General features: G+C 39.4%; 1 long non-coding RNA gene across 1 annotated transcript; it reads right to left on the bottom strand.

The window, feature by feature from the left end:
* Positions 1–276: 276 nt before the first annotated feature.
* On the bottom strand, positions 277–14,069 carry LOC132496178 (uncharacterized). Its single transcript, XR_009533375.1, has 3 exons — positions 12,287–14,069; positions 2,082–2,164; positions 277–1,292 (listed from the first exon to the last, which is right to left on the bottom strand). It is a non-coding gene; the product is annotated as an uncharacterized LOC132496178 (long non-coding RNA).
* Between the last annotated feature and the right edge of the window lie 287 nt (positions 14,070–14,356).

The following is a 14,356-nucleotide window of genomic DNA, read 5'->3' as shown; positions in this document are numbered from 1 at the left end:
CTCTGTATGACAGTCTCCAGGTCCATCCACATCCCTACAAATGACCCAATTTCATTCCTTTTCACAGCTGAGTAATATTCCATTGTATATAAACTACGTCATTTGTGTGGTCTATTTAATGTTACATTTTTCACACTTTTGTGCTGTTTCACACTTTTAATGCTATTTAATAAAATAAAATAAAATAAAAATATTTATGCTGACTGAAATATATTTATTCTATTCTCTCAAAAGAGAGAACATAGTATATGAATCCAATTTATATAAAACTCTAGGAACTACAATTTAATCTATAGTGACAGAAATCAGATAAATGAATGTCTGGCAGAAGGAGGTGGATGAAGAGTGGGAGGGAGGGATGATAAAGGGGCAACAGGAAATTATTACAGGCGATGAATACATTCATTATCTTCACTGTGGTGGTTTCATGGGTATATGTCAAAACTTGTCAAATATGTGTCGTCTTTAACGTGTAGTTTATTACATGTGAATTATACCTTAATAAACCCATTGAAATACAAAGTTAAGGAAAACACACACACACACACACACACACACACACACACACACCAGCCAGTTGGCTGAGAAAATGTTCTCTCACATTTTAAAAGAAGCTGTAGTGTATTAGCCAGCTCAGTCTCACTGGCAAATTAACGTGAGCACAGATTCAGAATGTGATTGGGAAGCTGCCTTGTGGTACTGGGAGGGTGTAGCCAAGATCTTCTGAGGGCAGCAAAGGTGCACAGGCGGGCCAGCAACACGTGGCTGCAACTGCCCACACCTGCAGCAATTCCTGTTCTTCACAGCAGCTTCACTGTGGCTCCACGTTGGCTCTGCCATCTCTGATCTTGCCAGGATAGGAAGATTTTTTACAGATTTTTAATTAGATTTTCCAAGCTGTCTAGGCTTTCCTAGCCCCCTCTCAGAAATCAAGAGAGAGACATATGTTTCCTAGGCTTCAGGCAGAGTGGAACCACCCAGGACCCGCCTCAGGGGCTATTCTCTGTCAACAAGCAATTGTATCTGAAGCCAAGGCACTTGTGCCCTCCAGCCCTTTCCAGCTCACTGTCTCCTCAGGGCTGACTCCTCAGAGGTTGAGAGCATCTCCCTTCACCTCCTCCTTTTGTTTGATTCTTTATCTTGATGCTCAGGGTTCTCATACCATTTTTTTCAGGATCCCTCAGGGTTAAAGGACTCCACAGCCACTCCTGTAATCCCTCATTTTCTAGGGGGGGCGGATTCTTCCAGACATCATCTCTCCTCTGTGTGCTACGTGCAGGAAAGAATAATGACTGTGAAATCGAAAGACACCATTTCTAGTTAAGTAATGATAATGGAAAGAAATTCCTCAATGCTGGAAACTGTCTTTGTTAAACTGAATATGGTTAGAATAGGGAGAATTAAAAGAAGGAACATCAAGGAGCAGTAGAATCTTGCTCCCATTCCAAACTAGAGTTAAGGGATAGAATAAAGTAAAATAGAATGAAAACTCTCAAAGTATGGTAGAAAGCCAAGAGCATTATAGAACAAAATAGATACTTGTGTCTTCAGAACCATTAAAGCAATGTTCAGAGACAAACCATTTATCTATCAAGAATAGACAGGGGACAAGATAATGTGGACTAAGAATGCCCCTGCCATATCAGCAAACAAAGGGTATTGTGGACATCAAGTGGTCAGCCACTACAGCCCCCTTCGGCAAACCCTGAGGGGAATCAGGATGGGAAAGAATAGGATACTGGCCTTAGATAAGGTCCATATCAAAGGAAGGATTTCAATGAGTGCAGACTCTTGCATCTTCCCATACACAGAAAAGTGCTAAATTCATTAACTTGAGATGTCTGGTTTTCTTTAATTCACAGTAATCTTTTGATGTTCTGACTATGTGGTTTTTGTTGCAAAACCCCCTGTATAGCTTGACTCCTGCCTTACCTCTTCGGAGCAGTCCCTCAGAGCTATTTGAGAGGCTGCCTCTCAGGCTGGAGTCCTCACAAAGTTCACCAAATAAAACATAATTCTCAACTTTTAGGTTGTGTTTTTTTTTAGTCAACAATAACAACATAGGAGAATCCCGAACTCACCTCCTCTCATGTACACACCAAATCTACAGCTATACGTGGAACAATTTCCTCTGGAAGAAACCCCTAAAGGAGCTGAGTGACTCCTACACAGCAAGCAAACAAGAAAAAAACCACATCAAAATGGGTAGGAGAGGCTGAGACACAATCTTACCATGAACCCACATCTGGTGCAGTGACCCACCACTGGGGGGGAACTCACAACCCTGAGCTTCCCCCTGAGTGAAGGGTTTGAACCCTACACCTGCCACCCCAACTTTTAAGACCAGCACCTGAGAGATGAGCTCCCCAAACATCTGGCTTTGGAAGCCAATGGGGCTTGTGTCCACGAGACCCACAAAATTATAGCGAACTGAGAAACAGTTATTAAAGGGCTCTTATGGACTCCCCTGGCTACCCTGCAGGACCCAATGCTGAAGCGCCCCACTGAAATGCATCTGGTCTTTCTGTGAAGTAGCCGTATTTGCTTACCTTAAAGCTTTGGAGTGAGGGGCAGGCATCTTATTTAACACACATCTAGGGGCAAGTGAAATACTTTCCAAAGACACTGGCCAGCAGGCACCATATATGAGTTTTCCCTCTGCCTCACTCCAGGTTGCCAGTATCTCCTGGATACTGTGAACTTGTGAACTTGTCTGATGCTTGTGGTTGCCGCCCAGGAGACACCTCTTGATCACCTGATGCTGGTGGCTAGCAAGTCTTACACTAGTGGGTCTCACAAGACTGTGACAAATGGAGAAAGGGTTCTGAACCAATTACCCTTTCCCAACTAGGGCACAGTGAAGAGACAGCAGACTGGAACATAGTCCCAGTCTTTCTGTGAAAGAGGTCTATTAGTTTACCTTGATAGCTGTGGCCTGAGGAGTAGGTTGCTAATTCAACACATCTAGGAACTGACCATGATCCTCTCCAGAGACTAGGAAGGCCAGTGGATACCATCTTCACACTCTTCCTCTGCCCCACCCCAGGTTGTTGGGTCTCTGAGAAAAGAGCTGTGTACACGTCTGGCTCACTGGCTTTTTGTGGCTGTGACCCAAAAAGCATATCCCTTGATAGCCTGCCCGAGTGGCCAGTGGGGCTTGTGTTCTTGGGTTCAGTGAGACACTACCAAACAAAGACACAGCTCTGGACTGGCTATCACCCAGGGCTCAGGGCAGAGGGACCAGACAGAAATGCCCGTCTCCAGTCTGTCCCTGAAAGAGGTGTATTTGCATACTTTACAACCTGCTGCCTAAAGGTCTGACTTCCAATCAGCCTACATCTCGGTGCTGACTGAGAGCCTTCCCTTTGGGATACTAACAGGTCTTGGCGTAGTCTCACCCTCTGTGAACCACTAAGAATAAAGTATGTTGCTTGGACAGTCACAATGGTTTGAGAGATATCCAAGAGTTAAGGCAGGGTTGGACAATAACCTTTTATATGAGGCCACTCCTTCAAGACTGGGAGAAATGGCTCTTCTAGCTAATGTATAGAAACCAGCAAAGAGAGTCAAAGAAAAAAATGAAGAAACAGAGTGACATGTTCCAAACAAAAGAACAAGAAAAAACCTCAGAAAAAGACCTTAATGAAACAGAGATAAGTGATTTGTCTGATAAAGAGTTCAAAATAAGGGTCATAAAGAGTCTCACTGAGCTCAAGAGAAGAATGGATGAACTAAAGTGAGAATTTCAATAAAAAGAAAACATAACAAAGCACCAACTGAAGTCACAGAGCTGAAGAATGCAACACCTGAGCTGAAAAATACAATAAAGGGCTTCAACAGCAGGCTAGATGAAGTGGAAGAAAGATTAGTGAACTCAAAGACAGGGTAGTGGAACTCATCCAATCAGAGCAGCAAAAAGAAAAAATAATAAAAAAAGAGTAGTTTAAGGAACTTATGGGACAACAGCAAGGGGACCAACATTTGCATTATGGGGACCCAGAAAGAGAAGAGAGAGAGACAGGGGCAGAAACATATGTGAAGAAATAATGGCTGAAAAATTCCCTAACCTGGGAAAGAAACAGACACCCATGTCCAGGAAGCCCAGAAATTTCCAAATAAGATGAACTCAAAGAGACCCACATGAAGATACATTAAAATCAAAGTGTCAAAATTTAAAGACAAGGAAAGAATCTTAAAAGCAGTGAGAGAAAAACAATTTATTATGTATAAGGGTAACTCCCATAAAACTAGCAGCAGATTTTTCAGCAGGAACTTTGCAGGACAGAAGGGAGTGGCACAATATATTCAAAATGTTGAAAGAAAAAAAATTCCAATCAAGAATATTCTACCTGGCAAAGGTGTCCTTCAGAATTGAAAGAGAGATAAGAGAGTTTTCCAGACAAGCAAAAGCAAAAGGGGTTCATCTGGCCTTAAAATAAATGTTAAAGAAACTTCTTTAAGCTAAAACAAAAGGGCACTAACAGGAAAACATATGACAGTAAAAGCTCACTGGTAAATCACGAAACTAGTATAAAGGTTAAAAGACAAAAGAGTAAATAACTATAACTACAATAATCTTTTTCTTTAATTTATTTAATGAACATTATAAAATACACAGAAAGTTGTATGTGACATTGTATCAGACATTGGAAAAGTTCTAAATACAAAACTAGATAATTCCTTGATTTATAGAACTTACAAAACTTAGTTATAATAAGGTAATCAAATATATAATAAAGATCATATCTGATATTAAAATTATAGTTTTTTAATTATCCAGTTTATGGGATATGATTTAATATATATTTTTCTTTATTATAGCACCCTTTTCTCCTTTGAACATTACACTGTATGGACATTTTATATGGACATTATAAGAGTGTAAATAAAATAGAAGAATTCTAACCTTAACTGGCCTGGGGAAGTTGTTTTGGTTTTTTTTTTTGGTTTCTTTTTTTTTTTTGGTATTTAAAAAAATTGTATTTTATATTGGAGTATAGTTGATTTACAATGTTGTGTTAGTTTCAGGTGTACAGCAAAGTTATTTAGTTATACATGTACTTATATCTATTCTTCTTCAGATTCTTTTCCCATATAGGTTATTACAGAGTACTGAGTAGAGTTCCCTGTGCTATACAGTAGGTCCTTGTTGATTACCTATTTTATATATAGTAGTGTGTATATGTTAATCCCAAACTCCTAACTTATCCCTCCCCCTACCTTTCCCCTTTGGTAACCATAAATTTGTTTTCGATGTCTGTCGGTTTGTTTCTATTTTATACATAAGTTCATTTGTATCATTTTTTTAGATTCCACAAATGAATGATATCATATGATATTGTCTTTATCTTTCAGACTTACTTCACTTAGTATGATAATCTCTAGATCCATCCATGTTGCTGCAAATGGCATTATTTCATTCTTTTTTATGGCTGAATGATATTCCATTGCATATATGTACAACATCTGCTTTATCCATTCCTCTGTTGATGGACATTTAACTTGTTTCCATGTCTTGGCTACTGTAAATAGTGTTGCAATAAACACTGGAGTGCATGTATCTTTTTAAAGTATGGTTTTCTCCAGATATATGCCCAGGAGTGGGATGGCTGGATCATACGGTAGCTCTATTTTTAGTTTTTTTTTTTTTTTTTTTTTTTTTTTTGTGGTATGCGGGCCTCTCACTGTTGTGGCCTCCCCCGTTGCGGAGCACAGGCTCCGGACGCGCAGGCTCCGGACGCGCAGGCTCAGCGGCCATGGCTCACGGGCCCAGCCGCTCCGTGGCATATGGGATCCTCCCAGACCGGGGCACGAACCCGTATCCCCTGCATCGGCAGGCGGACTCTCAACCACTTGCGCCACCAGGGAGGCCCTATTTTTAGTTTTTTAAGGAACCTCCATACTATGTTCTCCATAGTGGCTGTTATCAATTTACATTCCCACCAACAGTGCAAGAGGGTTGGTTCCCTTTTCTCCACACCTTCTCCAGCATTTATTGTTTGTAGACTTTTTGATGATGGCCATTCTGACTGGTGTGAGGTGACACCTCATTGTAGTTTTGATTTGCATTTCTCTGATAATTAGTGATGCTGAGCATCTTTTTATGTGCTTTTTGGCCAAGTATGTCTTCTTTGGAGAAATGTCTATTTAGATCTTCTGCCCATTTTTTGATTGGGTTGTTTATTTTTTTGATATTGAGCTGCATGTGCTGTTTGTATATTTTGGAGGTTAATCACTTGTTGGTTGCATCATGTGCAAATATTTTCTCCCATTCTGTAGGTTGTCTTTCCATTTTGTTTATGATTTCCCTTGCTGTGCAGAAGCTTTCAAGTTTAATTAGGTCCCATTTGTTTATTTTTGTTTTTATTTGCATTACCCTAGGAGACAGATCGAAAAAGATATTGCTGAGATTTATGTCAAAGAGTGTTCTGCCTGTGTTTTCCTCTAATAGTTTTAGCGTATATGGCTTTACATTTAGGTCTTTAATCCATTTTGAGTTTATTTTTGTGTGTGGTGTTAGAGAATGTTCTAATTTCATTCTTTTACATGCAGCTGTCCAGCTTTCCCAGTGCCACATATCGAAGAGACTGTCTTTTCTCCATTGTGTATTCTTGCCTCCTTTGTCGTAGATTATACACTAATTTTTAATGGATACACAAGATAAAAAGATGTAAATTGTGACATCAAAAACAAAATGGGGGATAAGAGGGAGAGCCTTAGACTGCATTCAAACTTAAGTTATTATTAACTAAAAATAGAATATGATAAATACAAGTTGTTTTCTGTAAGCCTCATGGTGACCACACAGCAAAAACCTATACTAGATACACAAAATATAAAGAGAAAGATATCTAGAATTACCATTATAGCAAATCACTAAATCACAAAGGAAGAGACCAAGAGAACGAGAAAGGAACAGAGGAATTATAAACCAGCTAGAAAACAATTAACAAAATGGCAACAATTACATACCTATCGATAATTCCTTTAAATGTAAATGGACTAAGTTTTCCTATCAAAAGACAGAGTGGCTGACTGGATAAAAAGACAAGACACATTTATATGTTCCCTATAAGATACTCACTTCAGATATAAGGACACACACAGACTGAAAGTGAACAACTGGAAAAATATTTCATGCAAATGGAAACCAAAAGAAAGCTGGGATAGCTATACTTATATCAGACAAAATAGACTTTAAGAGAAAGACTGTAATAAGAGACAAAGAAGGTCATTATATAGTGATGAAGGGGTCAATCCAACAAGAGAATATAACATTTGTAAATATTTATGCACCCAAAATAGAAGCACCTAAATATATAAAGTAAATATTAACACATCTAAAGGGAGAAATAGACAGCAATACAATAATAGTAGGGACTTTTAATACCCCACTTTCATCAATGGATAGGTCATCCAGAAAGAAAATCAATAAGGCCTTAAATGACAGGTTAGACCACATCAACTTATATATATGTGTATACACACACACACACACACACACACACACACCCCATTCCATCCAAAAGCAACAAAATACTCATTCTTTTCAAGTGTACAGGATGGATCATGTTAGGCCACAAAACAAGTCTTAATACATTTAAGAAGATTGAAATCATTATAAAGCATCTTTTCTAACCACAGTGGTATGAAACTAGAGATCAGTTACAAGAAGCAAATTAGAAAATTCAAATATATGTGGGGATTAAACAACATGCTACTGAACGACTAATGGGTCAAACAGGAAATCAAAAGAAAAATCAAAAATACCTTGAGACAAAGGACAAGGGAAATACAACATACTAAAACTTATGGGATGCAGCAAAAACACAGTGATAAATGCCTACATTAAGATACAAGAAATATATCAACTAAACAACCTCAAGGAATTTAAAAAAGGAGAAAAAATGAAGCCCAAAGTTAGTAGAAGGTAGAAAATAACCAAGATCCCAGCATATACAAACAAAATAGAAACTCAAAGACAATAGAAAAGATCAATGAAACTAAGATCTGGTTTTTTGAAAAGATAAACAAAGTTGACAAATCTTTAGCTAGACTCACCAAGAAAAAAAAGGAGAGAACACTAAAGTAAATGCAGAAATACAAAAGATCTTTTTTTTTTGTGGTACACGGGCCTCTCACTATTGTGGCCTCTCCCGTGGCGGAGCACAGGCTCCGGACGCGCAGGCTCAGTGGCCATGGCTCACGGGCCCAGCCACTCCATGGCATTTGGGATCTTCCCGGACCAGGGCATGAACCCGTGTCCCCTGCATCGGCAGGCAGACTCTCAACCACTGCGCCACCAGGGAAGCCCCAAAAGATCTTTCTTTTAAAATATTTATTTATTTATTTTGGCTGCATGGGGTCTTAGTTGTGGCACATGGGATATTCATTGTGGCATGTGGGATCTTTTCGTTGCGGCATGTGGGCTCATAGTTGCGGTATGCAGGCTTCTTAGTTGCAGCATGTGGACTCTTTAGTTGTGGCATGTGCATTTCTTAGTTGTGGCATGCAGACTCTTAGTTGCGGCAGGCATGTGGGATCTAGTTCCCTGCCTGACCAGTGATCAAACCCGGGCCCCCTGCATTGGGAGTGCGGAGTCTAACCCACTGGACCACCAGGGAAGTCCCAAAATACAAAAGCTCTTAAGAGACTACTATGAATATACACCAACAAATTGGACAACCTAGAAGAAATAGATAAGTTCCTAGAAACATAAACCTACCAAGACTAAATCAGGAAGAAAGAAAATCTGAAAAGACTGATTACTAATAAGGAGATTGAATCAGTTGATTTTTATTAAATCCTCCCAACAAACAAAAGTCAAGGACCAGATGGCTTCACTGCTGAATTCTACCAAACATTTAAAGAAGAATTAATACCAATCCTTCTCAAACTTTTCCAAAACATAAAAGAAAAGAGAATACTTCCAAACTCATTTTACCAAGCCAGCACTATTCTGATATGAAACCCAGACAAGGACACCACAAGAAAAGAAAAAGACAGACCAATATTACTAATGAACACAGATGCAAAAATCCTCAATAAGATACTAGCGAACCAAATTCAACAATACATTAAAAGGATCATATACCATGATCAAGTGGGATTTATTCTAGGGATGCAAGGATGATTCAATATTCACAAATCAATCAATGTGATATATTACATTAACAAAGTGAAGGACAAAAATCACATGATCATCTCAAAAGGTGCAGAAAAATCATTTGACAAAATTCAACACTCATTTATGATAAAAATCTCAGAAGTGAGTATAGAGGAAATGTACCTCAACATAATGAAGGCCATATATGAGAAGCCAACAGCTAACATCATACTCAATGGTGAAAATCTGAAAGCTTTTCCTCTAAGATCAGGAACAAGACAGGGATTCCCACCCTCACCACTTTTATTCAAAATAATATTGAAAGTCCTAGTCAGAGCAACAGGTACATGAAAAAGAAAGAGGCATCCAGATAGGAAAAAGGAAACTGTCACTATTTGCAGATGACATGTTATTATATGTAGCAAACCCTAAAGATTCTAGCAAAATACTTTAAGAACTAAAAAACAAATTCAGTAAAGTGGCAGGATATAAAAATCAATATGTAAAAATCTGTTGCATTTCTATACACTAATAATGAACTATCAGAAAGATACATTAAGAAAATAATTTCATTTACAATTGCATGAAAAAGAATAAAATACCTTGGAATAAACTTAACCAAGGAGGTGGAAGACCTGCACATGGAAAACTGTAAGACACTTATGAAAGAAACTGAATAAGACACAAATAAATGGAAAGATATTCCATTTATGTATTGAAAGAGTTAATGTTGTTAAATGTCCATACTACTCATAGTGATCTACAGTTTCAATGCTGTCACTACCAAAATTCCAAGGGCATTTTTCACAGAAGTAGAGCAAACAATCCTAAAATTTGTATGGAACCAGAAAAGACCCCAAATAGCCAAAGCAATCTTGAGAAAGAAGACCAAAGTTGAAGGCATCATGCTTCTTGATTCTAAACTACATTACAAAGCTATAATAATCAAAACATTATTGTATTAGCATAAAAACAGACACACAGATCAATGTAACAGAATAGAAAGCCCAGAAATAAACCCATGCATACATGTTCAATTAACTTATGACAAAGGATCTGAGAATATACAATGAAAAAAGGACAGTCTCTTCAACAAATGATGTTGGGAAAACTGAACAGTCACATGCAAAAGAGTGACACTGGACCCCTATCTTACATAATACACAAAAATTAACTCAAAATGTATTAAAGACTTGAACATAAGACCTGAAGCCCTAAAACTCCTAGAAGAAAACATGGGTGGTAAGATCCTTGACATTTGCCTTGGTAATGATTTTTTTTTTGGATTTGTCACCAAGCAAAGGCAACAAAAGCAAAAATTAAAAGTTGAGACTACATCAAACCAAAAGGCTTTGTGCAGCAAAGGAAACCACCTGCAAAATGAAAAGGCAACCTATTAAATGGGAAAAAATATATGCAAGTCACATACCTGATAAGGGTTTAATATCAAAAAAATAAAAGGTTTGTATAATTAAATAGCAAAAAATACACAAAAATCTGATTAAAAAATGGACAGAGGATCTGAATAGACATTTTTCTAAAGAAGATATACAGGGACTTCCCTGGTGGCGCAGTGGTTAAGAATCTGCCTGCCAATGCAGGGGACATGGGTTTGAGTACTGGTCCGGGAAGATCCCATATGCTGTGGAGCAACTAAGCCCATGCATCACAACTACTGAGCCTGCATGCCACAACTACTGAAGACCATGCACCTAGAGCCTGTGCTCTGCAACAAGAGAAGCCACCGCAATGAGAAGCCTGCATGTAGCCCCCACTCGCCACAACTAGAGAAAGCCCGCGTACGGCAACGAAGACCCAATGCAGCCAAATAAATAAATAAATAACTTTAAAAAAAAGATATACAGATGGCCGACAGGAATATGAAAAGGTGCTCAACATCACTAGTCATCAGGGAAATGCAAATCAAAACCACAATGAGATATCACCTCACACTTGTTAGGATAGCTATTAAATGACAAGAAAAAACAAGAGATGGCATGGATGTGGAGAAAAGGGAATCCTTGTACACTGTTGGTGCGAATGTAAATGGTGCAGCCACTCTGGAAATCAGTATGGAGTTCCTCAAAAACTTAAAAATACAGTTATCCTATGATCCAGCAATTCCACTTCTGGCTATTTAATCAAAGGAAAAGAAAACACTAATTCAAAAAGATATCCTGACCCCCACGTTCCTTGAAGCATTATTCACAATAGCCAAGACACAGAAGCAAGTGTCCATCAGTGGATGAATGGATAAAGAAAATGTGGTATATGTATAAATTGGAATGTTATTCAGCCATTAAAAAGAAGGAAATCCTGGCATTTGCAACAGCATGGATGGACCTTGAGGGCATTATGGTAACTGAAATAAGCCAGACAAAGAAAGACAAATGCTGTATAATCTCACTTGGGTGGAGTCTAAACAAACATACAAGCAAACTCATGGATACAAACAGACTGGTGATTCCCAGGCAGGAGTTGGGGGTGGGAAATGGGTGAAGGGAGTCAAAAGGCAATCTTCCAGTTATAAAATACATATACATAAGTCCTGGGGCTATAATATACAGCATGGTGACTACAACTAGACATTGTGGTGATCATTTCACAATATATATAAATATCGAATCATTATGTTGTACACCTGAAACTAATAAGTGTGCTATGTCAATTATATCTCAAAAAAACAAAACCAAACCAAACCCAAAACCAGTCAGAGGAGCAAGCACTGCTACTTTTTTTTTGTTTTTTGGGTGGCGCCATGCAGCTTGCAGGATCTTGGTTCCCCCACCAGGGACTGAACCTGGGCCACCACAGTGAAAGTGTCGAGTAATAACCACTGGACCGCCAGGGAATTCCTGAGTGCTGCTACTTTTTAAGGGAGGCCAGAGAAGCTGGGAAAAAAGTCAGCTAAATTGTTAAGTCCTAATTATGTTAGGGGAGGGGACAAACTCTAGACTCAAGATGTAGAACAAGAAATGTGCTGGTGAGAAGTCTTCGTACCTTGAATGGGAGAAGCAAACATGCAACAAAGGAGGCTGAAAAACCATTTAGGAATTGTGACATTACTATATTACTAAGGCAATACAGGTAAATTTAATCAAGCATTTAGGAAACCAATTATTATGTTACTGATTTTATGAAGGAAAAAGTCAGTGGCTTAAAACAATATAAACTTCTTACCTTTAGTTTGTGCGGGTCAGGAATCTGGGTATGGCATAGCTGAGTCCTCTGACTCTGGGGCTCTCGCAAGGCTGCAGTCATCTCAAGGCTCAACTCGGGGAGGATCTGCTTCCACAGTCACTCAAGTGGTTATATTAACAGGGTCCAGTTGCTCCTGGGTCATCGGATTGAGGGACTCGGTTCCTTGTTGGTTGTTAGTTGGACACCTTCCTCAGTTCCTTGCTATGTGGGCCTCTCCATAGGGCAGCTCACAGATCAGAGCAAGCAAATGAGAGGAGGAGAGAACGAGCAAGACAGGAGCCAGAATATTTTTTGACATCCCATCGCTTTTGCCACATTCTCTCTGTTAGAAGGAAGGCCCTGGGTCCAGCCCACGCTCAAAGGGAGGCAGTTTCAGAGGGTGTGAACACCAGGAAGCAGGATCATCGGAGCCATCTTAGAAACTGCCAACCACAAAGGGCAAAACCAGGGACTGACGTTGCCTAAGGCAGAAATGTTTGACAGATACATGCTTGTATTTCAATTTAAGGAGGGTGTACATGTTTCTTACCTCACTTGCTCATGTTGAGTGTTATGCCAAGAAAAATGGAAAAAGTTGCTAAAAATTGAAAAGGTGATCTATGAAAAGGATGTGGTGAAGGAGGAAGCAGACTGGAAAATAAAAACCAAGGACTAAGAGAAAAATGAGAAAACTATTATACAATGAAGGTACGGGGCCCATAAACTAGAATTTCTACTTACGCATTAAAATATTCTCCAACGACCCAGGAGATAGGACCAGACAAATGGAACAGTTTCTACCATAAACTACCACTTAAAGACACCATAGAGTTCTAAGACAAAATTGGACTGACCCTATCCGCCAAAAAATACTTGCGAAGGGAACAAAGCAACACCTCCATACCGGAATGTGCCATTGTAAGAAACTTCTAGAGACAACTGGCAAAGACTCCCTTACATTTAAAGTGAGCAAACTATATATGCAAGCACTTTGTTTCCTTAAAAGGAGTCTGATGCAATATTGTAAAGCAACTATACTCCAATAAAAATTAATTTAAAAAAAGAAAAAAAAGGGAGTCTGAAAGGAGGAGAAAAATCACAAGTTGAGGGAAAATAGTCTAGAAGAGGCTATCTCTTTCCCAATATAGGCAGGCCTGGTGGTCTGTCCCTTGCCCATCTCTCAGGCCACCTCTCCCCTCACTCACTCCCTGGCACCTCAATCCGCAGCCACACTTGTCTCCTTGGCTGTCTGTAAAACACCAGCTTCTCCCAAAACCTCATTTCATTCAGGTCTGTTCCCAAACGTCACCTACCCGGAAAGAACTTCCCTGATTGCTATCTAAAATAGCATCGATCTGCCCCATCCTCTTACCTTTCTTTGATTTTTCTTTATAGCAGTTACCAGTTTCTGACATTATACGTTTCTTTCTTTACCTGTTTGTCTGACTCTTCCACTGAGGTAAAATCTCTATGACCTGGAAAAGGAAGCCGTTGGCTCTTTTCAACAATGTCTGTTGGGTAAATAAAAGAAAAAAATAGAATAAGGAGAGCCCATAAAAAACACGTCAGGAGAAGAGCCTAACAGAAAGCGGGAGAAAAACCTGAAGCACAAGCAATTACAATTTGCCAGATATGTGCTAAAATGAATTCATGCATAATAGGGAATATTTATATTTGTGTGTAATATGTGACTTATTTTTTAAAAATCCTGAAAGACTCAAATGAGCTAAACTACTGGAAAATATTTAGGACTACGTAAATCAGGCCTCCCAGCAGCACTCTCTTCCCCTAGACGCGCGCGGTAATTTCTCTGGATTCTCAGGCGACTGAGCGCACCCTCCCTCTTATAAAATGTATTCTTGTCGCTATTTGATTGGCTGTCCCTCCCAGGCTTTCCTTCCTCATTGGTTGCGCCCCAGTCCATCACTCCTCGGCTCAAGCACTCCATTTGTCGGCTGCCGCAGACCTCGGCTGCCGGCTGTAGTAAAACCGGAGTAGCTCCCCGGTGACGTCAAAGGCGCTGCCCGCCCACATTCCAAAGCCTGGGCGGAGACTTCTCGCTGTCCCTGC

The sequence above is a fragment of the Mesoplodon densirostris genome, chromosome 9, assembly GCF_025265405.1.
Source record: "Mesoplodon densirostris isolate mMesDen1 chromosome 9, mMesDen1 primary haplotype, whole genome shotgun sequence".
NCBI classification, from domain to species: Eukaryota; Metazoa; Chordata; class Mammalia; order Artiodactyla; family Ziphiidae; genus Mesoplodon; species Mesoplodon densirostris.
This window is presented reverse-complemented; position numbering and strand designations above follow the sequence as displayed.